The sequence below is a fragment of the Saccopteryx bilineata genome, chromosome 6 (assembly GCF_036850765.1).
Source record: "Saccopteryx bilineata isolate mSacBil1 chromosome 6, mSacBil1_pri_phased_curated, whole genome shotgun sequence".
In the NCBI taxonomy this organism is placed as follows: Eukaryota; Metazoa; Chordata; class Mammalia; order Chiroptera; family Emballonuridae; genus Saccopteryx; species Saccopteryx bilineata.
Window position 1 is genome coordinate 151,528,748 of NC_089495.1, and position 25,991 is coordinate 151,554,738.

The following is a 25,991-nucleotide window of genomic DNA, read 5'->3' on the forward strand; positions in this document are numbered from 1 at the left end:
TCTTTCTGGTTGGTGACTCTGTACCCCAGGCTCTGCCCCTGTGTCACACTTAGGTAGGGATTTGCAGTTGATGGGATTCTATGGCAATGTCATATAATTGGCCTTAGTCTTGCTGGTAGTCAAGGCTTGTTGGTGTTTGCAGGGTCCAATGATGAGAGAGTTTGCTTTCCTGGAGTCTCTCTCCTAGTCCCCCCTTCCTGAATTAGCAGCCTGGTGATCCAGCTATAAGGCTGCAACTGCTTCTGCCTGGGGAGTAAGAGGCTCAAAGAGCTGGAAAATCCCCACTCTATCCCCACTCTGCGCAAGGCTTTGGGAAAGGCTCTGGCAGTCAGAGCCTCCAGTGTAATCAGGCGGGGGTGGGAGTCAATTGTTGTCAAGGTGACTGTTCAGTGCCTAGCATTCAGTTGGACCACTCAACCCAGGCTTTCCACACTTTGTAGCCTGTTTTGGCTGGGAAGAAGAGGCACTAGTCTCTGCTTGCGACTAGTGTAGTATAGATCTTATTATCTGCCAAGTCCCTCTTGTTAGCGTTTATCCCTGAATATGGAGGCTCTATCAATCAGAAGTTGCCCCCGCCCCTTTAGCGAGAGGCACTAAAAAATATCACGCCTCTTGTCTTGGATCTCTGAACTGAGAGAGATCTTATCAATTAGAACCCGTGGGTGCGTAGATTTCATAGGTTAAGTTAATTTCAGTGATTGAGTCCGTAACTGTGCTCCCGAAGGTATTTCAGGCTGCCTGCGTGCCCCTCCCCCAACGCTTGATTGTTAGCTTGAATGGCTGGGTGAGGTGCCCCGCCCACGGAGAGAATCTCCCAAGTAGAAAAGACTGCCCTGGCGCCTCTTCCGCTTGCCCCACCGCTGGCGGCTGGGGCGCACCAGGCACAGGATAATGGGGCACCCTGGGTGTGTGGGCCAGTAGGGCGCTCTGGGCACGTGGGATGCCCAGGGCACGTGCGCGAATGGGGTGCTCCAGGCACCGGTGGCTGGGGTCTCTCACTCGCAGTGTGCGGGCTGCTGGGAACGTTAGCGGTGCTCGCTCTGCAACCGGACCGGGCGCGCGCCGGCGGCTGCTCGCCGCTCCCGAGTGTGGGCTGACTCACCACAGGCGCACTCCCTCCGCGGCTTGAATGAACGTCCCTGCGGTAGCTTCCTCCACACTCTCGTCTCTCAGATTCAAGTGATAACAGTCCTTTTGCTTTCAGTTTGTGTGGAACTCCGGAATGCTCCGAGGATAAATTTTTCTGTTTCTAGTTGATAAATTTGTTGTGATTTTGGGGAGATCTGTTGGACGCGCTGCTCACGGCACCATTTCCGTGACGTCCTGAATTTTTTTTTTTTAAGGAGCAAAAAGATTTTGAGCTCACCCTCAGGTAATTCACAACTATAGCATAACCTTTTTATTGGAACCACAAGATTGTGACCAAAGCATCATCACCCCAGCTCATAGTATACTAAAGCGCCCTTTCATTTTTTGAATAGTAAACCATTGGCAGGTTTAAAATGCACAATGGATTGAGATGAACAGAAATGTTACATTTTAAATTTGCTAAATCAAACTTAGCTTATGAGATCCTATTTTCAATAGTGGTAGAATAAAAGTTTATTCTTATTTCTTTAAAACACACACACACATGAATACTTGTAATCAGGAATTCACATTTATGTGGAACGGAAAATAAAACACAGCCCTTGATATCTCAGTTTTGGCTGCAGCATGAAGACATCAGACACCATATTCTCAAGTTAAACCCATGCTGACATTTTAGAGGTGTCTAAAAACTGGTTTTGTGTGTAAAAAGACCTGCAGATTAAAAAAGAGATTTGAGGATTTTTAAAAAAAATTTGAACAGAACTATGGAAATGCCCAAAGGCCCACTATACATTATTGCCTAGAACATCTTTTCAGGCCACTATATTAATGACTCCTTGTCAATTGGAGTGGATGAGCAAGAAGCATCAAGTATATCGAGGACTTCTTAAAGTACCAAATTCCAGAGAATGGAAGATAAATGCTAAGAAACTGCAGAGTCCTGCCCCATCTTTGAAGACTTTAGGGGTCCAATGGTCTCAGGCATACCAGGACATGCTGTCCAAAGTAGAGAGCACATTACTGCATCTTGTACTTTACACCACTAAGAAGAGAGCACCATGCTTGGTAGGCCTGGGCTCACTAACCACCAAGGATTTTCCAGGACTGAAGGATGTCCTGGAGGGCAGGATAAAAACCAAAAAAGTCCCAGGCAAACCCGAACAGTTAGTCAACCTAGCTGGCCTCAGTTTTTTTAAAAGCCGCTTTGAGTCAGGTCTCTGTACCTTGTAGCATTCTAACTAATACTTTCCTGAAGTCTCAAACAGATCCTGGCACTAAAGAGAAACTCTATAAGTTGTCTGCTGATTGGATTGAGCTCTAAATGGAATCAACTGCTACTGAGCAAACAATAAAGGTATATACATCTGCTATATCCTCAGTATCTAACACAGTCCCTACATCATAGAAGTATTTGGCAAATATCTTTTTAAAGCTAGAATGCCTTCAGGATGTTAGCAAGAAGAGAAATGTTACAAGAATGGATGGAAGACTGAAAATGAGGAAAATTAGCTCAGTAAAAACTCAAGTTCTGGAAGAATCCCTGAACAAAAAAAGAACTGCCCAGGCAGGGTCAGGGGAAGAACCTGAAGAGGTCTCTAGGCCTTCCCTAGTCATTCAGAAGAGAAGGAAGCATGTTACTCGAGTCTGTCCTAGGGTGGCGATGGGAAAGGGGAGTAGAAAAAATATAGCCACAAGAGATATTCCTTAAAAACAGGGGCAGGGCAGAATTTTATTTTTAGAGACTTTCTTAGAAAGAAGGTGAGTGATAAATCAAAGGAAACTTCAAGCTCTCCAACCTGAATCCATTTCATGAGCTCATGGGAGCAGCGGCAGCTGAGCTGGGCCATCTGGAATGGCCCTAGCTTGAGGGCTGGCTCACCTAAGGTCAAGCTCCCTTCCTGGCAGCAGCCTGAAATCAAAAGCTTATTGAGGCAAGGATAAAGGCCCAAGCCACCTCTCTAACTCAGGACAACTTTGAAAGGCCATTCTGGCTTCAGAATTGTCCATCCATGGGATTGAGGCTTCTCTTGTTCAACAGTTTAACTTCTCCAGCCCAGCCCTCTGTCCTTCATGTCTATAATGGTGCTGATTTTAAGAGCATTTCCTATTGCCCTTGGCATGCAACTATCCTTCTTAGACTCTGCTTCTCGATGTCAAAAACTGTGAAGAGGCTGAGCTTTTTACCAGCTTTCAGGCTAACAAGTTAAGTTGCCATAGGTTCATAGATTTTAGGCAGAAGACTCAGTCAAGACTCCTGGGTCAAGTACAAAGAAACATTATTCATGGCACAGTAGCCAGCATGAACTTCATGTTCAAGTTAATTTTTCATGCTCCTCAAATCCCACCAGCTGATGCAGAACACACATGGGCTTACAGCTGAGGAAGCCTGAGCTTAGGAAATCCCTATCTTTTGAATGTGGGGTTACTAGTAAATTTGCCCTAAAGAAAGCAATTATATTTATTATATTGGTCAGGAAACAAATCTGCCTTCTGTCTTGGAGATGGATATTAGCTCTATTTTCTAAGCCTGTGTCTATTCTCTTGGTTCAAGATGTTTAGTGCTTCCTCAGGTAGAGCTCAAAGCTCTTGACCACTGTCTATCTCTTTTCTCTATGGTGCTGCCAATCCTCTGGGTTCAGTTCTTCATCCATCTTATCCACTGCTGAAAGTTCAAGCAGCACCCTTGGTGAAGAACTTCTCAACCCTGCTAGATGATCTCCTGACATGTGATTTACCAGCTTTCACTCTTTGCTAATTTCTATGTTCCCACACTGGGCCTATAGAAATTAGGAGCCTCAGGAGCCATGAAAAAGTTTTGTGGGGCCTGACCAGGCAGGGGTGCAGTGGATAGAGCATTCGACTAGAACACAGAGGACCCAGAAACAAAACCCCGAGGTCGCCAGCTTGAGCATGGGCTCATCTGGCTTGAGTGCCAGCTCCCCATCTTGAGCGTGAGCTCCCCAGCCTGAGTGCAGGGTCGCTGGCTGGAGTGTAGGATCAGAGACACAACCCTTTGGTCACTGGCCTGAGCCCAAAATGTGGTGATTTGAAGTCTAAGGTCACTGGCTTGAGCCCATGGTCACTAGCTTGAGCCCAAGGTTACTGGCTCTGCTGTAGCCCCCAGTCAAGGCACATATGAGAAAAAATCAGTGAACAACTAAGGAGCTACAATGAAGAATTCATAGTTCTCATCTCTCTCCTTTTCTGTCTGTCCCTTTCTGTCCCTCTCTCTGTCTCTGTCTCACACACACACACACACACACACACACACACACAAATGTTTTGTGGGGGATGAGGTGTATCACTGGCCTGTTCATTTCCATCTGTACCATTCTGCCCCTTTGCTTAGCCATCGTGGAGCTTGCCATTATTCCAGATTTCTCCTGGTACTCTCCTCTCTGGGATCCTGAGAGGTAAGGAGATTTGAAAGGGTGGACACACAGACATGGGTGGCATTCAGAGAGTGAAGTCACTACACTGCTTCTAATTTCTTTTGTCTTTTCTCCAAATTTTCTCCTCTCCTCTAGCTTGGATGTGATTTGGAAAGTTTGATGGTTAGGGGGCAGAAATAGAAACATGTTCCTTCATTTCCTCAAAGCTATTTCTGGTCTCTTCTCTTTCATCCCCACCTGAAACTTAGATTAAAGAGTAAGTCAGCTTTGTTCTTAGTTGTGAATTATCTAAACATCAATTAAAGTTCTTGTTGCAAAATGGGAAAAAGTGGGCAACTATGAGGTAGACTTGAAATAGTACAACAAGTGATGATTTGTAATATTATCCTGCAACTCTAACTATAAATACTGTAAATACCATATTTCTCCATGTATAAGATGCTCCCATGTAGAAGACACACTTTAATTTTGGGGCCCAAAATTTGAAAATAAAAATGTATTACATAAAGTTATTGAACTCAAGTTTTATTCATTATAAAATTCAAACAACTCATTCATGCGAAAAAGCAGGAAATGCAAGTAAAAAAATCTACAACCACTGTATAAGATGCACCCAGTTTTTCAACCACAAATTTTTCAAAAAAGGTTGAGTCTTATATATGGGGAAATATGGTACTTAACAGAAATCTAGCTTTTAACCATTTTCTCCCTCAAATCAGTGTACATGAGTAAACACAAGTATAAAAAGCAAACTTGTGTACTAAGTATCTGTATAGATTCCACTTTCTTATATAGCAATATAAATGTTCAAAAGTCTGGAGAGAAGCCAAGAGAATATTTGTATGGTACAAATTTTTATACACAGTTTAAGCCAGATTGGAGTTGTTTGAAAGCATTTAGAATTAGTCAGAGAGAAACTAGAGATTTTCATGATTCTTCACAAGTTTCTAGCCTTGACTCTGAAACAACAATGTGAAAAGAGATACAGAAAAACAATGGGGAAGTGACATATACAATCATTTGGAAGTCTCACTTTGTTTAAAGACAAATAATGATCATAACAAAGGTGACTTACCTTAACAGAATTTTAAAAGCAAATAATTTGAAATAAAAAGCACAAGGGTATTTAATATGTTGAGCTGCTTAAAGAGTGGTCAATGCAAATTAGCTGGATCAACCATTTCCCCTGGCAGAGAAGCAATTATATTTAAGAAAATTTTAGAAGGTGGTAACTAAGCAACTACATTCAGCCTACACAAATTGTTCATCATTTCTGGTAAATTATAGGAGATGACAGCCTGTCATTATAAAATAGAGACATGCAAAATTAGGGCACTGTTATTCTATGTTCCTCCTACATAAGAAAGAACAATTATATATTTGGCACAATGATTGGGTTAACTAACTGCAATAAGTATTGAATGTTAGTATATCATAGAGAAAATGTATAAAAAAGAAAAATAAAAAAAGCCTAGGGATTTTTCAAAGAATGACCCCCTCAACAGGTACAATCCTCCCCTGACCTGATTTTACATATTTTCTGTCACAGCAAGAGCAGCTCAAAACAATCTACTCTATTGGCAGAATTATAAGTGAGTCTTTGGTAGAAGAGCTACATAAGAAAAAGACCTGTACTAGTATTTTTCAGAACTCGGAATTCTTTTTCTCTCTAATCAGATAATGATATTATTGGAGTCAAGGCTGTTTTGATAGTGGTAACTTAATGACTGCCTAACAATTCCTTTGGATAAGAAGATACTGATCTTCTTAACAGTAGATGAACTCTAAATGCCCTGATTGAAGAGCATTGAACACCTCATCTCTTGGGTAACAAAATATCTCTTTTAAAAGAGTACTCCTCTGGCCTGACCAGGCAGTGGCATAGTGAATAGAGCATTGGACTGGGAAGCAGAGGACCCAGGTTCATAACCTCAAAGTCACCAGCTTGAGCACAGGCTCACCAGCTTAAGTGCAGGGTTGCTGGCTAGAGTGTGGGATCATAGATATGACCTCATGGTTGCTGGCTTGAGCAAGGGGTCAATTACTCTGCTGTAGCCCCTGGTCAAGGCACATATGAGAAAGCAATCAATGAACAACTAAGGTGATGCAACAAAGAATTGATGCTTTTCATCTCCCTCCCTTCCTGTCTGTCTGTCCCTATCTGTTCCTCTCTCTGACTCTCTGTCTCTGTAAAAATATTTAAAAAAACTAAAAAATAAATTAGAGTATTCCTCTGAATTAAGAAAATATGTGGCCAATATACAACAGATAATATAGGTGTTCTCAAATTTCAGGGAAACCCTGTTGAACAAATCTGTTTTGACCTTTTGTTTATTCTCTCTTCATTAAAAAAAAAAAGAAAGAAAACTCTTACGGTTGAATAAAACCAGATCTCTACTAAGTTATCTATTTACCTTTTAAGATGCATTATCAAACAATCCATGTTTGGAAATAATAAAGTATTTCCTTGCAACCACTTCCCATACCTCCTCACAGCCTATTATGACCAAGTACAGATGGAATAAGGAGCACAGAGTGGCTCTTCCATGCTACTAAGCAGCAACCATTTTACACAGTTACTTCTCTCTGACAGTGGCTCTAACCACCATGTCAGTAAAAATTCTAAGGAAAGAAGAAACTTGTGCTCCAGCCCTATCCATTCAGCACATCTTATTTCCATGTAGGACATGGTTATTTACTGTGACCTAGAAAACTGGGGAAGAAAGTCAATGAACTGGAGCTAAACAGGAATCACCAGACAGGGGCCATTCCAGAGGCTTCCTGCCTTATCATGGCCCCTCTCCAGAGCAACATGAATTTTCTTCCATTCCATTGCTCCTTCCCTCTTCACTGTCTCTCTATTCAATAGATGTTCTGCTTTCTCACACTGTCTGCTTATTCAAACGTTTCTTTGTCCATGGTCTTGTGTGTAGATTATGTGACTGTTTCATCTCTGCCTTCCACATCAAACTAGATCATTCCTTTTCATTACTCAGTTTAAATTTTTGAAAAAGAAAATGATTATCCCAGTTTATCTTTCTAAGCCGGACCATGTTATACACCACTACCTAGCCCAGGGGTCCCCAAACTTTTTACACAGGGGGCCAGTTCACTGTCCCTCAGACCGTTGGAGGGCCAGACTATAAAAAAAACCTGAACAAATCCCTATGCACACTGCACATATCTTATTTTAAAGTAAAAAAACAAAATGGGAACAAATACAATATTTAAAATAAAGAACAAGTAAATTTAAATCAACAAACTGACCAGTATTTCAATGGGAACTATGGGCCTGTTTTTGGTTAATGAGATGGTCACTGTCCGGTTCCATATTTGTCACTGCTAGCCATAACAAGTGATATGGTGCACTTCCGGAGCCGTGACGCGTGCGTCCCACATTACTGTACATGAGCGACGCCGTGCTTTGAAGACCGCCACATACAGTACTCTCACTGACCACCAATGAAAGAGATGCCCCTTTGGAAGTGCGGCGGGGGCCGGATAAATGGCCTCAGGGGGCCGCATGCGGCCCGTGGGCCGTAGTTTGGGGACCCCTGACCTAGCCTATGGGTTGAAGTATCCAAAATTCTTGGAAAATCCTTTTATCTAGAGATGAGGAGGGTATGATCTGTATCTTCTTCCCTTAAATTTGGGCTATGTAAACACAGTATAAGTGACATAGTCCAGGTTTCCAGGACCAGACCTTGGAAAAATAAAAGTTTGCTCTTGGAACTCAGCCATCATGCTCTAAGGAAACCCCTAGCCACATAGAGGAGCCAGGTAGGTGTTGTGGTTGACTAACCAAGGTTCCAGTCAACAGTCAACATCAATTACCAGACATGTGTGAGTAAATCCTCCTCCAAATTTACCAGACCCCAGCCATTCTGCCACTTCTAGTCTTTCCAGCTGTTGCATCAGATAACATGAAAAAGTCACAACCCACCCTTACAGGGCCCTGTCTGAATTCTTGATCCACAGATCTATGAGCATAATAAAATACAGACTTTATACCAGTGGTTTTCAATAGCCGTCTGCCAGAAATTTCAAGTGGACCCATGAAAGAGTTGTAATCTTATATGAAGATTACAGTCTATAATCATTGGGTGGTTAATTCCTGAGAGTTGCTTACCCCCAACAAGGTCTGACTGACATGTTTACAACCACAAATATGATAACCTTATGCTAATAGAAAGGCAACCTGGGCCCTGGCCGGTTGGCTCAGCGGTAGAGCGTCGGCCTAGCGTGCGGAGGACCCGGGTTCGATTCCCAGCCAGGGCACACAGAAGAAGCGCCCATTTGCTTCTCCACCCCTCCGCTGCACCTTCCTCTCTGTCTCTCTCTTCCCCTCCCGCAGCCAAGGCTCCATTGGAGCAAAGATGGCCCGGGCGCTGGGGATAGCTCCTTGGCCTCTGCCCCAGGCGCTAGAGTGGCTCTGGTCGCAACATGGCGACGCCCAGGATGGGCAGAGCATCGCCCCCTGGTGGGCAAGAGCGCCGCCCCATAGTGGGCGTGCCGGGTGGATCCCGGTCGGGCGCATACGGGAGTCTGTCTGACTGTCTCTCCCTGTTTCCAGCTTCAGAAAAATGAAAAATGAAGAAAAAAAAAATAAAGAAAGGCAACCTGAAGTCACGACCAGTTATAACATCCAGAGAACTGTCAAAGGGGGTCTCTGCTCTCTGAATTGGGCTTGCTCCACTTTAGGGCATTGGGATGTGACTAGGTCCAGGTGGCTGTGGCCAGTTGCTGCCGCATGAGCTGGAAAAGATCTATGAGACGCTTTTGCTGGTGGAGCAGTGCAGCTGTGCTGCGGCAACTTTCCAGTGGTGCACAACAAAGTGGACTTGTGCTGCATGTTAGTGCCTCCCAATTACCACCACATGCAGACCTTGTACAGGTGTTACTATGCAAAGAAAAAGGTTCCAGTTCTCACAGTCTTCATTCAGGAAAATTGTGAAGCCTCAAATCATTTGCAAGAGTTACCCTATGGTGGCTGGGTGGCACCAACAGTTATTATTGAGGTACAATAATAAGGTATAAAAGTTGGTGGAATCTCTGGTATCTTGAAATCCCTTGACTCTCAAAAAGCTGAAGCAACCTATGGACATACTCTTATCTCATGATTGGCCAAGAATTATATACCATTATGAAAATAAGAAGCAACTTCTTAAGACTAAATCTTTTTCTGACAAGAAGTGGGAAATAACACATTAGGAAGTCCCGCTGCCTCAGAGATTTTAGAGCACTTCAAACCTACTCACTGGTTTTCCACGCACCTTCATGTGAAGTTCATAGCCTTGCTGTGGTGTCAGGCCAAGGCTAAAGGAGAGACTGCCAAAGCACCAAATTTTTAGCCTTGGACAAATGCTTACCACATAGACACTTCTTTGAGGTAATAGAAATAGATCATGATCCAGTCCTCCTTATTATTTAAGAGTATGATATTGAATGGCTCCCTGTGCAGCCCCATGTTCATCGCAGCATTATTCACAGTGGCCAAGACATGGAAACAACCAAAGTGTCCCTCGATTGGGTAAAGAAGATGTGGTACATATAAACAATGGAATACTACTCAGCCATAAGAAACAATGACATAGTGACATTTACAACAACATGGATGGACCTTGAGAACATTATACTGAGTGAAATAAGTAAATCAAAAAAAGTTAAAATCTGTATGATTTCACATATAGGTAGGATATAAAACTAAGACTCGTGGACATGTATAAAAGTAAAGTGTTTACCAGGGAGAAGGGGACATGGGGGAGGGGGAAGGTGATTTGAGTTAATGGAGTGGGGAAAGGGGACAGGTGTAAAGTGGGACAAATATAAGGTGATGGAAAATGACTTGACTTTGGGTGATGAGTATACAACATAATCAACAGTTCAAATGCTATAGAAATGTGCATCTGCAACCTATATACTCTTATTGATCAATGTCACCCTGTTAAAGTTAATTTTCTAAATAAAGTTTAAAAAATGGTTCACTGTTCTCAGGGCTACAATCTTCTTCCTGTGACTGAGCACCTATGAAATGTGCCTGAAAATAATGGCCTGCATACAAGGCAGGATTATAGTGCAACAAAGGAAGTTATTAATGAAGTATTGGAAAAACTGAATCAGGACCTCAAAGTTCCATTGAACTTTATTATGATGGCTGCTTGTTATGAGCCAAGCAACCCACAGACACAAATGCAGTTGGTTCATAGGACCCATCCTCAGATAACTGAGTTTTGTGCCACACTTGGAATCACAGACATTAATGTAAGTCTTCAGAAAGCCAAGAAAGAGCTCACTTGTGGTGAATATGAAGAGCAGGATGAAGAGCATAGTAATGCCTGCAGAGAAGATACTAGTGGCTGTACTCTGTGAATCCAGATAAAATAATGGTGGATGAAGAAGAGGAACATAAATATAGTTTTGTAAGTGCACAGTGCACATAGTGACAAAATATAACATCCAAAGAACCTTCTTCTAATTAAGCTTCTGACTTTTCCACAAGCTTTTTTGGTGTCAGGATCTTGCCAGGTTCCATGTTTGTGTTTTCTGATGATTACACTGGGTTTCTCAGTTGGCAGAGATGGAAAACCTGGTAATGCTGTGGGTTCTGGAGATGGGAAAGACTTACCCAAAGGGCCACTGAGAAGGCTGAGTGATGAACAAAGAAAATTACAAGCAGAAATCAAGTCATCTATGATGCAATGGATGATGATGATACAGCATAAGGCAGTTTACTTGTCTTAGTTAGGTATTTGTCTAAGTTGGGGTTTTGACTCAAGACTTAACTTTGTAATAATGAAGTTATGTAAGAATTGATTTTACCTTTAGGCTTTTGTATATTTCAGATAGAGGCATATTAAATTTTCATGTATTTACTTGCTTGAGGACTCATTTTTTAAAGATGAATATTATTTTCATTTTTTCAGCAGATACTTATTGAACACCTACCTTGACAAAGGCAAACTTATATAAGATACCACTATAAAGATGATGGCTCTGGCCAGTTGTCTCAGTGGTAGAGCATCGGCCCAGCATGTACATGTCCTGGGTTTGATTCCTGGCCAAGGCACACAGGAGAAGCAACCATCTGCTTCTGCATCCTTCCCCCTCTCCCTTCTCTCTATCTCTCTCTTCCCCACTACCCCACCTCCAGCCATGGCTTCATGGGAGCGAGTTGGCCTGGGCACTGAGGATGGCACCAAGGCCTCCTTGGGTGGCCCACTGACAAAACAGAGGTTTAGTTTCTCTACATGGCTCTTAAAAATACTCTATATTAACAATCCATTATGCAGAATGAAGGGCAGCATAATTTGTGCAGCTCAATCCCTTCTACTAATTAATACTGAGCTGAACTATGCCCAAAATGACCTATATGTTGGATCTATATACAGTTAGGCCAATGCTCTAACACTAAGCCAACCAACCAGCCAAAGCCTCAAGTGTTTTTCTTAATTTAAAATGCAATTCATAAATTTGTGAGTAAACTTGGTGGACTGAATATAATTGTTATATTTAATTGTTACCTCCTGAAATCTCACTAAAATAAGAAGAAAAAGAATTAAAATCTATTAATCTTCAAGAAAAAAAAATCCAAGGAAAAATTAGAACATATGAGGGATGTCAACAAAATCTGGAAACTGGAAAGCAATGAATTAAAAATGGTTGAATATGCCATTGAGTGATGAAGCCTAAATCAGTAATGGGAAATCCAATAAGTACACTAATTATGTGTCAAAAATTTGATAAAACAGAACCTTGGGAATTCTCAAGAATTGAATAAACCAGATATCACTGAGTCTAACGGTTTAGTTTGGGCTGACAGCAATAAGATTGGTTGAAAGTCTTTGTATTCCCAAAGCACTCCCCCAGCCCATTCAGACAGGGCATGAAAAAGAGCAGAAGACCAGAGATCTGAACACCAGAAAATTGATTGAGAGACTCTGACCTGAGCAAGACCAGTCACAACTGAGTGCAGGAATGAGGTGGCTTACTAAAAAAGCAATTTTGCTAAAATGTTAATACTACCCAAAGCAATCTACAGATTTAAAGCAATCCCAATAGTGTATTTGGCATGAATTATAAAACATCCTTCCTAAAATTTATGTTGAATCTCATGAATGCTAAAGAGCAAAAGTATTCTCAAAAAAAGGAGAGTAAAATTTAAAGTTTCACACTTCTTGAATTAAAAATTATTACAAAGTCACAGTAATCAAAATAGTGTGATACTGGCTTAAAGACAGACACATAGATCAATGTAACAGAATAGAAATGGAAAGCTCAGAAATAAACCCTCATACATATGGGCAAATTATTTTTGATAATGGTATCAAGATCATTCAATAAGGAAAAGACAATCTTTTTAACAAATGGTGTTGGGGAAACTGAATATCCGCATGCAAAAGAACAAATGTGGGCCTTTATACCACATTTGGAAATTAACTCAAAATAAATCACAGATCTTAGAGTAAGACCTAAAACTATTAAACCCTTAGAATTAAGTATAGGGGGAAGATTTCATGATATTGGAAAATGACTCCGGATGTGATAGCAAAAGCATAGGCAATAAAAGTAAAATTAATAGATTAGGGCAGAGACATGGGAGGGGCTGCCACTCCCATGAGTAAGCAGGGCAGAGGGTCTGGAGGGACTCTCACTGTGGGGAAGGTCGCCCTGAGACGTGTGGGTCTTTAGCCCCAGGACCGGAGCCCAAGTCTAGAGTCCCAGAGCCTAGAAGAGGCGCCCAAATAACATTTGGCAGTAAAAAGAGCAGGGTTTCTGTCTGCAGGAAAGACAGCTTTCAGAGATGCAGGCTCCATCTTAAAGGGTCCACACAGAAAAATCTCATTCAGAGCCATCTACCCGAGGCTCTAGTAAAGGGAAAGCTGAGAGGACTGGAGTTGCAGGAAGAGAGTATAAAGTTGGAGGCTCACAGAGAGACACTGTGAGGGATGGCCACTGGAACCCCTGTGCTGAGTGATTCTCCAATACTGCAGTCACCATCTTTCTTGGGCAGAGCAACCCTTCTGTGTGGCATCAGCCTGAGGGAAAGCAACTGCTCCGCCCTTGGGAGTCTCTCCCACCCCAGTCATGATGACAGGTCAATCCGAGAGGCCAGGAAGCAGGGGGCATGTAAGTGACTCAATTTTCTACTGCTGAGGTCAAAGCTTTCCCCCACATGATCCCAACTCTAAGACAGGTGCTTACACCTCACTGAAGACTGAGTATAAACAGTCAAGACTACAAGCAGACCATACCCTGGATCTCAGAGGCCACACACACCAGTTTCCTGTGGCCACAGCCTACTGAGGTCTGTAAAAAAAAAGTGTAGACAGACTGAAACCTGCAGCCAAGGAGTGGAGCCACGCACATCACCCTTCTTAATTCCTGAATTGCTGAAGATTCTAGACTCTACCAGAAGTTTTTCTCAGTGGGGGAGCCCAACAAGCAGCCAGCAGACAGAAGCTACAGGAGATGGGACTCAGAAAACCTTGGCCTTTTAAGCGGACCTTCCCTCAGACCCAGTGTGGGTAAAAGCCAGCCTAGGTGTGCAGCTTGATATTTCCATGTGCACCTGGGCCCAGCAGAGGCAGCACAAACTCTGGATTGCTTTTGGCTCCAAGTAAGTTGCTGAAGGCCCAGTCACGGGCAATGATTGCCACTGATCTGCGCCAGGTTTCTGTCAGGAAGACGCAGTGCTGGCACATCCAGGGGCCAGTTGTGGAAAGCATCAGTTCAGAACCTAACAACCCTTGCAGGAGAGGTATCCTAAAGAAAGGCTTCTAACATCAGGCTCAGCTGAGACGAGTTCCACTCACTGTTATCAGCACCTGCACAGTGGCTCTTGTGCACTGGATAAAATGGAGCTTCACATTTAGCAGGCCTAGGTGATGGATATTCAGCTGTGCAGGGTTAGATTCCAAAGGGAAAAGGGTCAGAGGCTAGGAGCATAGACATTTATCAGGGAGGTCCATGTGAGTCTATAGTTGGATCTAGTTGAGAAGCTTAGTCACCTTTGAGGGGAGCACAGTGAGCCCAAGAGAGGACTCTCTCAGTCTTCCTCCCTGAGTCCAGGGTCTCACCAGCTGAAATAATTTCTGCAGAGGGGACTATCGGCAACACCGGATCTGAACCTGCTGCTCACCTTGTTGAGGAGAAATAAAATTTGAGTATCTAGCAGTGGCTGAAGGATTAAACTCTAGAGTAGGGGCCACATTCCCCATACTGAGCTCCTGATCAAGAGACCCCTGAAGTAGAGGGTCCCACTAATGTTGTACTCACAACCTCAGCTGCCCTAACCCAACAAATGTGCAACCTGTAGAGGGATTGATTGGGTGAGGCCAGTCTGAGCCCACACTACAGTCTTTCTACAGAAGACTCTGTGGGAAAACCAGGCAGCTGCAAGAGCAGAATGAGCAGCTTAAAGTAGGAACAAATCTTACAGAGATGCTGTCATCTCTAAGCAGGAGAAGCTGATCCTTATACAAAGGTTGGCCCCTCCTACACTATCCACAAAAAAATGTAGACATAAGCAGCAAAAAGTATAGTAGCTGCAGAGAGGTAGCCCAAATCAGTCACAAACAACAGCTGACACCAACCAAAGAAAATCTAGAGCCAGTACAACTGGTAGTGGGTGACAAATAGCAAGAACCTTAGACACAGCTACCTACACAAGCAGCAGACCCAAAGATGGAGTCTACCAGGCACCAGGCACTGTGAAGAATAAATATGCCCAACAAGATATATATATTGCACAGTATGTAATACACATGATCAAGGTTGAGCCAAAGAGCCATACAGCCTGAAGGGATAAACATACCCATGAAAGGACCAACTACATTTAATACACACATACAACAGGAGGGAAAATAGTACCCTCAAGAAGCATTCATAGAAAGAAGAAAAAAAACAAAACAAGTAGCTTGAAGGTCAGTACCACCAAGTCCATATTCTTCATAAGGACTACACAAAAATTTCAAAATCAGACAGTGCTATGTAATACACAGACAATATGGGCAGAAAAAGAAATGTGAATCAAATGAATCAGTGAGAAATCCCCAGAAAAATAACTGAATGAGATGGAAGTAACCAAATTACCAGATCCAGAGTTTCAAATAATGATTTTCAGTATGCCCAATGATCTTAGAGCAACAATGAATGGACATAATGAGCAACTAAATAAAGATATAGCAAGCCTCAAGAAGGACATTGAAATCATTAAAAAGAACCAGTCAGAAATGACAAATACAATATCAAAAATGAAGTTTTTGCTAGAAGAAATCAACAGCAGGCTGCATGAAGCAGAGGATCGAGTCAGCGATATAGAAGATAAGATAAAAGAAAGCACAGAAGATAAGCAGCAAAAAGAAAAGAGTCTCAAAAAGACTGAGTAAACTCTAAGAGAGCTCAATGACAACAAGAAGAAAAACTACATCCACATCATAAGGGTTCCTGAAGGAGAAGAGAATGAACAAGGGATACAGAAACTGTTTGAAGAAATCATAGCTGAAAATTTCCCTAAATTGATGAAACAAAAGTCACACAAGTTCAAGAAGCAAAGAGAGTCTCATTAAAGAGAAACCCAATGAGGCCTACACCAAGACACACCATAATTAAAGTGTCAAAGTTAAAAGACAAATAAAAAATACTAAAAGCTGCAAGAGAAAAGCAGTTAATTACCCACAGAGGAGCCCCCATAAGGATGACATCTGACTTCTCAACAGAAACACTTGAGGTCAGAAGAGATTGGCAAGAAATATTCAAAGTGATGCAAAAGAAAAACCTACAACCAACATTACTTTATCCAGAAAGGTTATTGTTTAAAATGGAAGGAGAAATAAAAAGCTCCCAAGACAAAAAATTTTTTAAAAACTCGAGGAATTCATTACAACCAAACCAGTACTACAAGAAGTATTAAGGGGCCTGCTCTGAAAAGAACAACAAAAAAAATCTAAAAAAAAGAGGATTGTAGAGTTAAAGAATAAAATGGTAATAAATAAATATAAATCACTAATAAACTTAAATGTAAATGGATTAAATGTTCCAATCAAAAAACATACTGTAACTGCATGGATAAGAAAACAGGACCAATACATATGTTGTCTACAAGAGATTCACCTCATAAAAAAATATACACATAGACTGAAAGTGAGGGGATAAAAAAAGTATTCATGCAAATGAAAATAAAATAAAAACTGAAGTAGCAATACTTATATCTGATGAAATAGACTATAAAACAAAGGCTATAGGAAAGGACAAAGAAGGTTACTACCTAATGATAAAGAGTGCAATCCAACAGAAAGATATAACCATTGTAAATATTTATGTGCCTAATATAGAAACACCTAAATATATAAAGTAGATTTTGAAGGACATAAATGGTGAGATCAACATCAATACTATAATAGTAGAGGATTTTAGTACCCCACTAACATTAATAAATAGATCCTCCAGATCAGGGGTCTGGAACCTATGGCTCGCGAGCCAGATGTAGCTCTTTTAATGGCTGCATCTGGCTCACAGACAAATCTTTAATAAAAAAATAACATTAAAAATATAAAACATTCTCATGTATTACACTCCATTCATTTCCTACCGCTCATGTTCATAGTTGTGGGTGGCTGGAGCCAATCACAGCTGTCCTCTGGAACAACACTAAATTTTTATTAGATAATGCATAATGTACACAGGTCGTTGTATGGCTTTCATGGAATTACATTTTAAAATATGTGGCGTTCATGGCTCTCTCAGCCAAAAACATTCCCAACCCCTGCTCCAGATGGAAAATTAACAAAGAAACAGCAGCCTTAAATGACACAATAGATCAAGTGGATTTAATAGATATTTTCAGAACCTTGCACACCAAAGCAGAAGAATATACATTCTTTTCAAGTGCTTGTGGTATATTCTCTAGTATAATCCACATGTTAGGACACAAAGAAAGTCTCAGTTTATTTAAGAACATTGAAATTATATCAAGCATGTACTCTCATCACAATAGCGTGAAACTAAAAATCAACTACAATAGAAAAACTGAAAAACATTCAAATACTTGGAGGCTAAATAGCATGTTATTAAGTAACAAATGGGTTAACAAGATCAAGAAAGAAATCAAATATTTTCTTGAAACAAATAAAAATAAATATACAACAACTCAAAAGTTATGAGACACAGCAAAAATAGTCCTGAAAGGGAAGTTCATAGCATTATAGGAATAATTTAAGAAGAAAGAAAAAGCTCCAATAAACAACTTAACCCTACAACTAAAAGAACTAGAAAAATAACAACAAACAAAGCCCAGAGGAAGTAGAAAGAAGGAAATAATAAAGATCAGATTGAAAATAAATGACATACACAATAGCGAAGATCTGGAAACAGCCCAAGTGTCCGTCAGAGGACGAGTGGATTAAAAAGCTTTGGTACATATATACTATGGAATACTACTCAGCCATAAGAAATGATGACATCGGATCATTTACAATAACATGGATGGACCTTGACAACATTATACGGAGTGAAATAAGTAAATCAGAAAAAAAAAAAAAACTAAGATGAATCCATACATAGAAGGGACATAAAAATGAGACTCAGAGACATGAACAAGAATGTGATGGCAACAGGAGCGGGAGGTTGGGGGAGGGGGGAGGGGGTGAAGAAGGAGAGAGGGGTTAGGGGAGGGGAGGGGCACAAAGAAAACCAGATAGAAGGTGACAGAAGACAATTTAACTTTGGGGGAGGGATATACAGCACAATCAAATGTCAAAATAATCTAGAGATATTTTCTCTCAACATATGTACCCTGATTTATCAATGTCACTGCATTAAATTTAATATAAAAAAACCTGGAAAAAAAAGAAAAGAAAATAAATGACATAGAGGCTAAAATCAATACAAAAGATCAATGACACCAAGAGCTGATTCTTTGAAAAGTAAACAAGATTGACAAACCTTTAACCAGACTCATCAAGAAAAAAAGAGAGAGAACTCAACTCAAATTAGAAAAGAAAATGGAGAACTAACAAGTGACATTGAAAAAAAACCAAAGCATTGTAAGAAAATACAATGAAGATCTATATGCCAAAAAACGGACATCTTAGGTGAAATGGATAAATTCCTAGAAACATACGATTGTTCAAAACTCAAACTAAAAGAATCAGAAAACCTAAACAGACTGATTATAACAAATGAAATTGAAACAGTTATCAAAAAAACTCCCAACAAACAAACACCCTGGACCTGATGGCTTCACAGGCAAATTTTACAAAACAGTCAAAGAAGAACTAACACCTGTTCTTCTCAAGCTATTTCAAAAAATTCAAGAGGAGGGAAGACTTCCAAGCACCTTTTATGAGGCAAGCATTATCCTCATTCCAAAACTAGGTAAATACACTACAAAGAAAGTATAAACCAATATCCCTGATGAACATAGATGCTAAAATTTTCAACAAAATATTAGCAAACCAGAACGAGCAGTACATTAAAAAAAGTCATACATCATGATCAAGTAGGATTTATTCTATGGAAATTATATCAATAGATGCAGAAAAAGCATTTGATAAAATTCAGCACCCATTTATGATCAAAACTCTCAGCAAAGTGTGAATACAAGGAACCTACCTCAACATAATAGTAGCCATCTATGAGAAACCAACAACCAATATCATACTCAAAGGGCAAAAATTAAAAGCAATCTCCTTAAGAACAGGAACAAGGCAGGGGTGCCCCCTTTCACTACTCTTATTAAACATAGTTCTGGAAGTCTTAGCCACAGCAATCAAACAAGAAGAAAAAATAAAAGGTATCCATTTGGAAAAGAAAATGTAAAACTATCATTATTTGCTGATGATATGATACTGTACATAGAAAACCCTAAAGTCTCAGTCACAAAACCACTAGACCTGATAACTGAATTCATCAAGGTGGCAGGATATAAAATTCATATTCAGAAATCACTAGTATTTTTATATACCAACAATAAATTGTCTGAAAGAGAAATTATGAAAACAATCCCCTTCACTATTGCAACAAAAATAAATGAATAAATAAATAAAGTGCCTAGAAGTAAATTTAACCAAGGAGATAAAAGACTTGTACTCAAAAAAATATAAGACATTGATAAAAGAAATCAAGGAAGATACAAACAAGTGGAAGCATATACCGTGTTCATGAATAGGAAGAATAAACATCATTAAAATGTATATATTACCCAAAGCAATCTATAAATTTAATGTAATTCCTATTAATATTAATATACCAATTGCATACTTGAAAGATATACAGCAAATATTCCAAAAATTTATATGGAACTAAAAAAATACAAGAATAGTCTCAGCATCTTGAAAATGAAAATAAAGAATAAAGTATCACATGTCCTGATATTAAGTTATATTACAAGGCCATAGTAATCAAAACAGCTTGAAGCTAGCATAAGAACAGGCATATAGATCAATGGAAGAGAAAAGATAACCCAGAAATAAACTCATACCTTTATGGTCTATTGATATTTGACAAAGGAAGTAAGAGCATACAGAGTTTCTTTAATAAATGGTGTTGGGAAATTGGACAGGTACATGCAAAAAGAATAAAATTAGACCACCAATTTACACCATTCACAAAAATAAACTAAAAATGGATAAAAGACTTAAATGGAAGTCACAAAACCATAAACATCTTGGAAGAAAACATAGGCAGTAAACTCTCCAATATCTCTAGTAGCAATTATCTTGCCGATTTATCTCCATGGGCAAGTGAAATAAAGGACAAAATAAACAAATGGGACTATATCAAACTAAAAAGCTTTTGCACAGCAAAATACATCATGAACAAAGACAACCCACATAATGGGAGAACATATTTGCCAATATGTCTGATAAGGGGTTAATAACCAAAATGTATAAAGAACCTCTAGAACTCAACACCAGAAAGGTAAACAATCCAGTTATAAATGGGCAAAAAACTGAATAGACAATTCTCCAAAGAGGACATACAAATGGCCAATAGGCATATGAAAAATGTTTAATGTCACTAATCATTAGAGAAATGCAAGTTAAAACCACAATGAGATATCACTTCACACCTGTCAGAATGGCACTTATTTACAAAACAACACAAAATAAGTGCTGGTGAGGGTGTAGAGAAAAAAGAAACTTCCTACACTTCTGGTGAAAATGCAGACTTGTGCAGCCACTATGGAAAACATTATGGAGTTTCCTCAAAAAATTAAAAATGGAATTGCCTTTTGACCCAGCTATCCCACTTTTAGAAATATATTCTAAGAATACCACATCACTGATTCAAAAGAAGATATGCATTCCCATGTTTATTGCAGCATTGTTTATAATAGCCAAGATCTGAAAATAGCCTAAGTGTCTGTCCGTCAGTGGATGAAGGGATTAAAAATCAGTGGTACATATAGACAATGGAATACTATATGGCCATGAAAAAGAAGGAAATCTTACCTTTTGCGATGGCATGGATGGACCTGGAGATTATTATTCTAAGTTAAATAAGCCAGGCAGAGAAAGACAAATATTATATAATCTCACTTATATGAGGAATCTAATGAACAAAGTGAACTGAGGAATGGAATAAAGGCAGAAGTGGGGTCACAGAAGTAGAGAGACAGCTGTCAGAGAGAAGGGGAATGAAGGGATTGGATCAGAGGAGCTGAAACGATTAGTGGAATTATATATATAACACAAAGATACAGACAACTGGAAAGCAAATCCCAAAGGGAAGGGGGAAGAGAGTTAGGGGGAGGGGGGCAAAGGGGGTGTAAAGAGGGACAAGGCAATGGGGATGAGAGAGTGATAGTGAGTGGAACACTTGAATCTATGTTAACACAATAAATTAAAATTAATTAAAAATTTTAAAATTGGGTAGAGGACTTGAATAGACATTTCTCCAAAGGAAATATACAAAAAACTAACAAGCACATAAAATGGTGCTAAACATCACTAATCTTTAAGGAAATGCAAATGAAAACCACAATAAGATAATGCCTCACATTAATTAGGATGTCTGCTACAAAGAAAAAAATCACAGCAGAAAGTAACAAGTACTCGCTAAGATGTGGAAAAATTAAACCTTATACACTGTTGGTGAGAATGTAAAAGAGTTTAGTACTATAAAACATAGTATAATGGTTACTCAAAAATACTAAAAGTAGAAATACCATATAAGCAAACAATCCCACTTTTGGATATATATCCAAAAGAATTGAAAGCAGGGTCTCAGAATGATATTTATATATCTATGTTCATAATGGCATTATTTACAATATCCAAGAGACAGAAGTAACCCAAATAAATATTGATGAATGAGTGGATGAGCAAAATATAGTATATACATGCAATGGAATATTATTCAGCCTTTAAAGGGAAGGGAATTCTGACACATGCTGCAACATAGATGAATCTTCAGGACATTGTGCTGAGACAAATATTAAATATGTAATTGTACTTACATGATATGTCTTGGGTAATGAAACTCATAGAAATAGAAAGTAGGATGGTGATTTTCAGGGCAAGGGGAAGAAAAAATGAGGAATTTTGAGGTATAAAAAGTTCTGGAGAGTGGTTATACAACAATGTGAATACACTTAATATATTCACATTGTACATTTAAAAGTAGAAGGAGAAATAAAAACATAAACAGATATAGAAAAGATGAAAAAACTTATCAACAGAAAACCCTCACTTTAGGAATTACTAAAAGAGATTATTTGATCAGATAGTAAAAAAAACAAAACAAAACAAAATCAAAAGGAAAAGCTCCAAAAACATCACAACAAAAAGATTAATCTATGACAACAAAAACAAAAAAGGGGAAAGGACAAAGATTAACAGTAGCAAAGAAGGATGGAGTGAAGAAGCATTCACAGGCATCCTCAAACTACAGCCTGTGGGCCACATTCAGCACCCTGAGGCCATTTATCCAGCCCCCCGCCGCCCTTCTGGAAGGGGCACCTCTTTCATTGGTGGTCAGTGAGAGGAGCACTGTATGTGGCGGCCCTCCAATGGTATGAGGGATAGTGAACTGGCCCCCTGTGTAAAAAGTTTGGGGACCCCTGACTCATGAGATAACATAATACAATAAATATTATATATATCCTTTTTATTATCTATTGGTAACCACCCCTGAAAAAAACACTACAGAAACACATGGCTTAAAAAAAAAGAAGAAACAAAGAAAGAAGAATAGAATACAATCAAACAAAAACAAATGACAGGAAAACAAAAGAGAAGAACCAAACAAGAAATAGAGCTATCAGAAAGCAATATATAAAATGGTATAGGAAACCCTCAAGTGTCAATAATTAAATTAAATGTTAATGGTTTGAACTCATCAATAAAAAAACACAAGAGTAGCAGAGTGAATCAAAAAAGAAAATCCAGAGCAAGATGGCAATGGAGTACCACTTCCATCTCCATACCAACTTCCACCTCCCAGAACCAAAGTGGATTAAATTTTAAGAACCATCTTAATTTTAAGAACCATCATCTGGAAAAACTAACTTTGGACTAAATTAAGAGGACTCCTCAACCAAGGAACACTGAAGAAACCACATGAAACTGGGAGAAAAAAAATGGAAATGCAGAGAGAGCTGTTCAGCTCCCAGGAGTGAACAGCAGCCCAGAGGGACTCAAGTGGTGGGAAGCAAGTTTAGCAGAGAGGGAAGGGTTCTGGGCCCCAGGAACAGAGCCCTGCCTGCAGCCCCAGAGCCTAGAAAAAGCATATGACAGTATTTAGCTGCAAAACAAGCCAGGATACCATTTGTGAGAAAGAGACAGATTTCTCAGACCCAAGGATTCTTCTTAAAGGGACCGCACAGAAAAACTCTTTCACAACCACTAACTTGGGACTGTGAGAGACTGGGAGAGTTGAGAAGACTTGAGTAGCAGGAACAGAGTGTAATCTAGGAGGCACAGGGAGAAACACTTTGAGGGACAGCCACCCTAACCCCTGGGCTGAGTCACCCCCCAAATCTAAACTGAATATTTCCCCTGGAACCAGCAATACCAGCAAAGGGAAGAAGGACATGAGCCAAACAAGCTCTCCTGTGGCACTCAGAGCAGAGTCATTTTTTAAAAATGAGCCTTCACAAATACAGTATTGAGTACTAAGGTCTGAGCTGCAGTGCCAACATCCACACTACTAAGGGCTTGCCAGAGGGCGGTGGCAGTGGGACACAGAAGTGTGGTCCTATTGGAGGGGGTGGAAACCGGGCCAGCCATGACTGAGGTCCGGCATGAGCTCAGTCTTGCCTGACAGGGGCAGAAGGGTTGCATGAAAGCAGTTCAACCAGGCTGCAGGCCAGGTGAGCAAGAGTGGACCCTCCTTCAATCCTGCCCACAAAGGAAAGGCAAAGCCAGTGAACAGGCAGAGACTCGTGGCTGAGCATTGGTATGTAGCCCTACACCTGCTGACAAAGCTTGCAGCCACAGCACAGCATGCAGCCCCACCAGCAGAGGCATGGCGAAGGCCAAGATCCACCAAGGCTTGTAGCCCTGGCACATAAACCCAGCCCATCTGGGGAGGAAAGGCAGAAACCCCAGCGACTGCCACAGCAGGACGGCGCCAGCAACATCCATACCTGAATGCCTGAGGCAGTGGCAGAGGGGTTGGTGAGCCTGCAGACAAACCTAGAGAACACAGAGTCTACACCCATTGAACTCCAGTGGCCACACCCTTCTTATACACAGACAAAATAGGAAGGCAGAGAAATGCAACCAAAATAAATCAGGAGAAATCCCCCCAAAATAACTTGAATGAATCAGATATAACCAAATTACCAGATGCATAGTTTAATATACTGATTGGTAGGATGTTCAAAGATCTTAGAATAACAATAGATGGACATAAAAAAAACTAAATAAAGAGATAGAAAGTATAAAAACATTAAAATAATAAAAAGAATCAGTCAGAAATGAAAACTACAATATCAAAAATGACAAAAAAAATGAAAAGAATTAAAAGCAAGATAAATGAAGCTGAGGATCAAATCAGCGAGTTAGAGGACAAGATAAACAAAAGCATGGAAGCAGAGCAGAAAAAAAAAGAGACTCAAAAAGTCAAGGGATAAAGACCTTGTTCAATCAAATCATAGCTCAAAACTACCCAAAACTGATGTAGGAAAAAGTCACACAAGTTCAAGAAGCACAGAAAATTCCATTAAAGAGAAATCCAAAAAAATCTACACCAAGACACATCATAATTACAATATCAAAATTAAGAGATAAAAAGAAAATATTAAAAGCTGCTAGAGAAAAAAAATCACCTAAAAAGGAGCCCCCATATGGATGACATTCAACTTCTCAATAAAAACACTTGAGGCCAGAAGGGAATGGCAAGATATATTCAAAGTAATGCAGAACAAGAGCCTACAACCTAGACTACTATATCCAGCAAGACTATCATTTAAAATTGAAGGAGAGCCTGACCTGTGGTGGCGCAGTGGATGGGGCGTTGACCTGGAAATGCTGAGGTCGCCAGTTTGGAACCCTGGGCTTGCCTGGTCAGGTGGCATATGGGAGTTGATGCTTCTGGCTCCTCCCCCTTCTCTCTCTCTGTCTCTCCTCTCTCTCTCTCTCTCTCTGTCTCTCTCTCTGTCTCTCCCTCTCCTCTCTAAAATGAATAAATTAAAAAAATTAAAAATAAATAATAAATAAAATAAAATAAAATAAATTGAAGGAGAAATAAAAAGCTTCCCAGACCAAAAAAAAAATTTTTTTTTCAAGGAATTCACTACAACCAAATCAATGCTGCAAGAAATGTTAAGGGGTCTGTTGTAAATAGATCAAAGGGGGGAAAGAATATAGTAAAAGAGAAATATAGCTTTAAAGAATAAAATGGGAATAAACAACTACATATCAATAACAACCTTAAATGTTAATGGATTAAATGCTGCAATCAAAAGACATAGGGTAGCTGCATGGATAAAAAAACAGGACCCATACATATATTGTCTACAAGTGACCCACCTCAAAACAAAAGAGACACACAGAATGAAAATGAAAGGATGGAAAAAAATATTTTATGCAAATGGAAATGGAAAATACCTGGGTTAGCAATACTTATATCTGAGAAAAATAGACGTTAAAACAAAGGCTATAGTAAGAGATAAAGAAGGTCACTACATAATGATAAAAGGAGCAATCCAACAGGAAGATATAACCATTATAAATATCTATGTGCTTAATATAGGAGCACCTAAATTTATAAACAGATTTTGATTGAAATAAAGGGCAAGCTCAACAGCAATTCTATAATACTAGGGAATTTTAATACCCCATTAACATGAATGGATAGATCCTCAAGAAAGAAAATTAACAAACAAACAGCAACCTTAAAGGACGCACTAGATCAACTGGATTTAATAAATATCTTCAGAACCTTTCACCCTAAAGCAGCAGAATATACATTCTTTTCAAGTGCTCATGGTACATTCTCTAGGATAGACCACATGCTAGGACACAAAACAAGTCTCGATAAATTTAAGAAAATTAAAATTAT

General features: G+C 39.8%; 1 pseudogene; it reads left to right on the forward strand.

The window, feature by feature from the left end:
* Window positions 1-1,920: 1,920 nt before the first annotated feature.
* Window positions 1,921-11,206, forward strand: LOC136309402 (lariat debranching enzyme pseudogene; annotated as a pseudogene).
* Window positions 11,207-25,991: the final 14,785 nt, after the last annotated feature.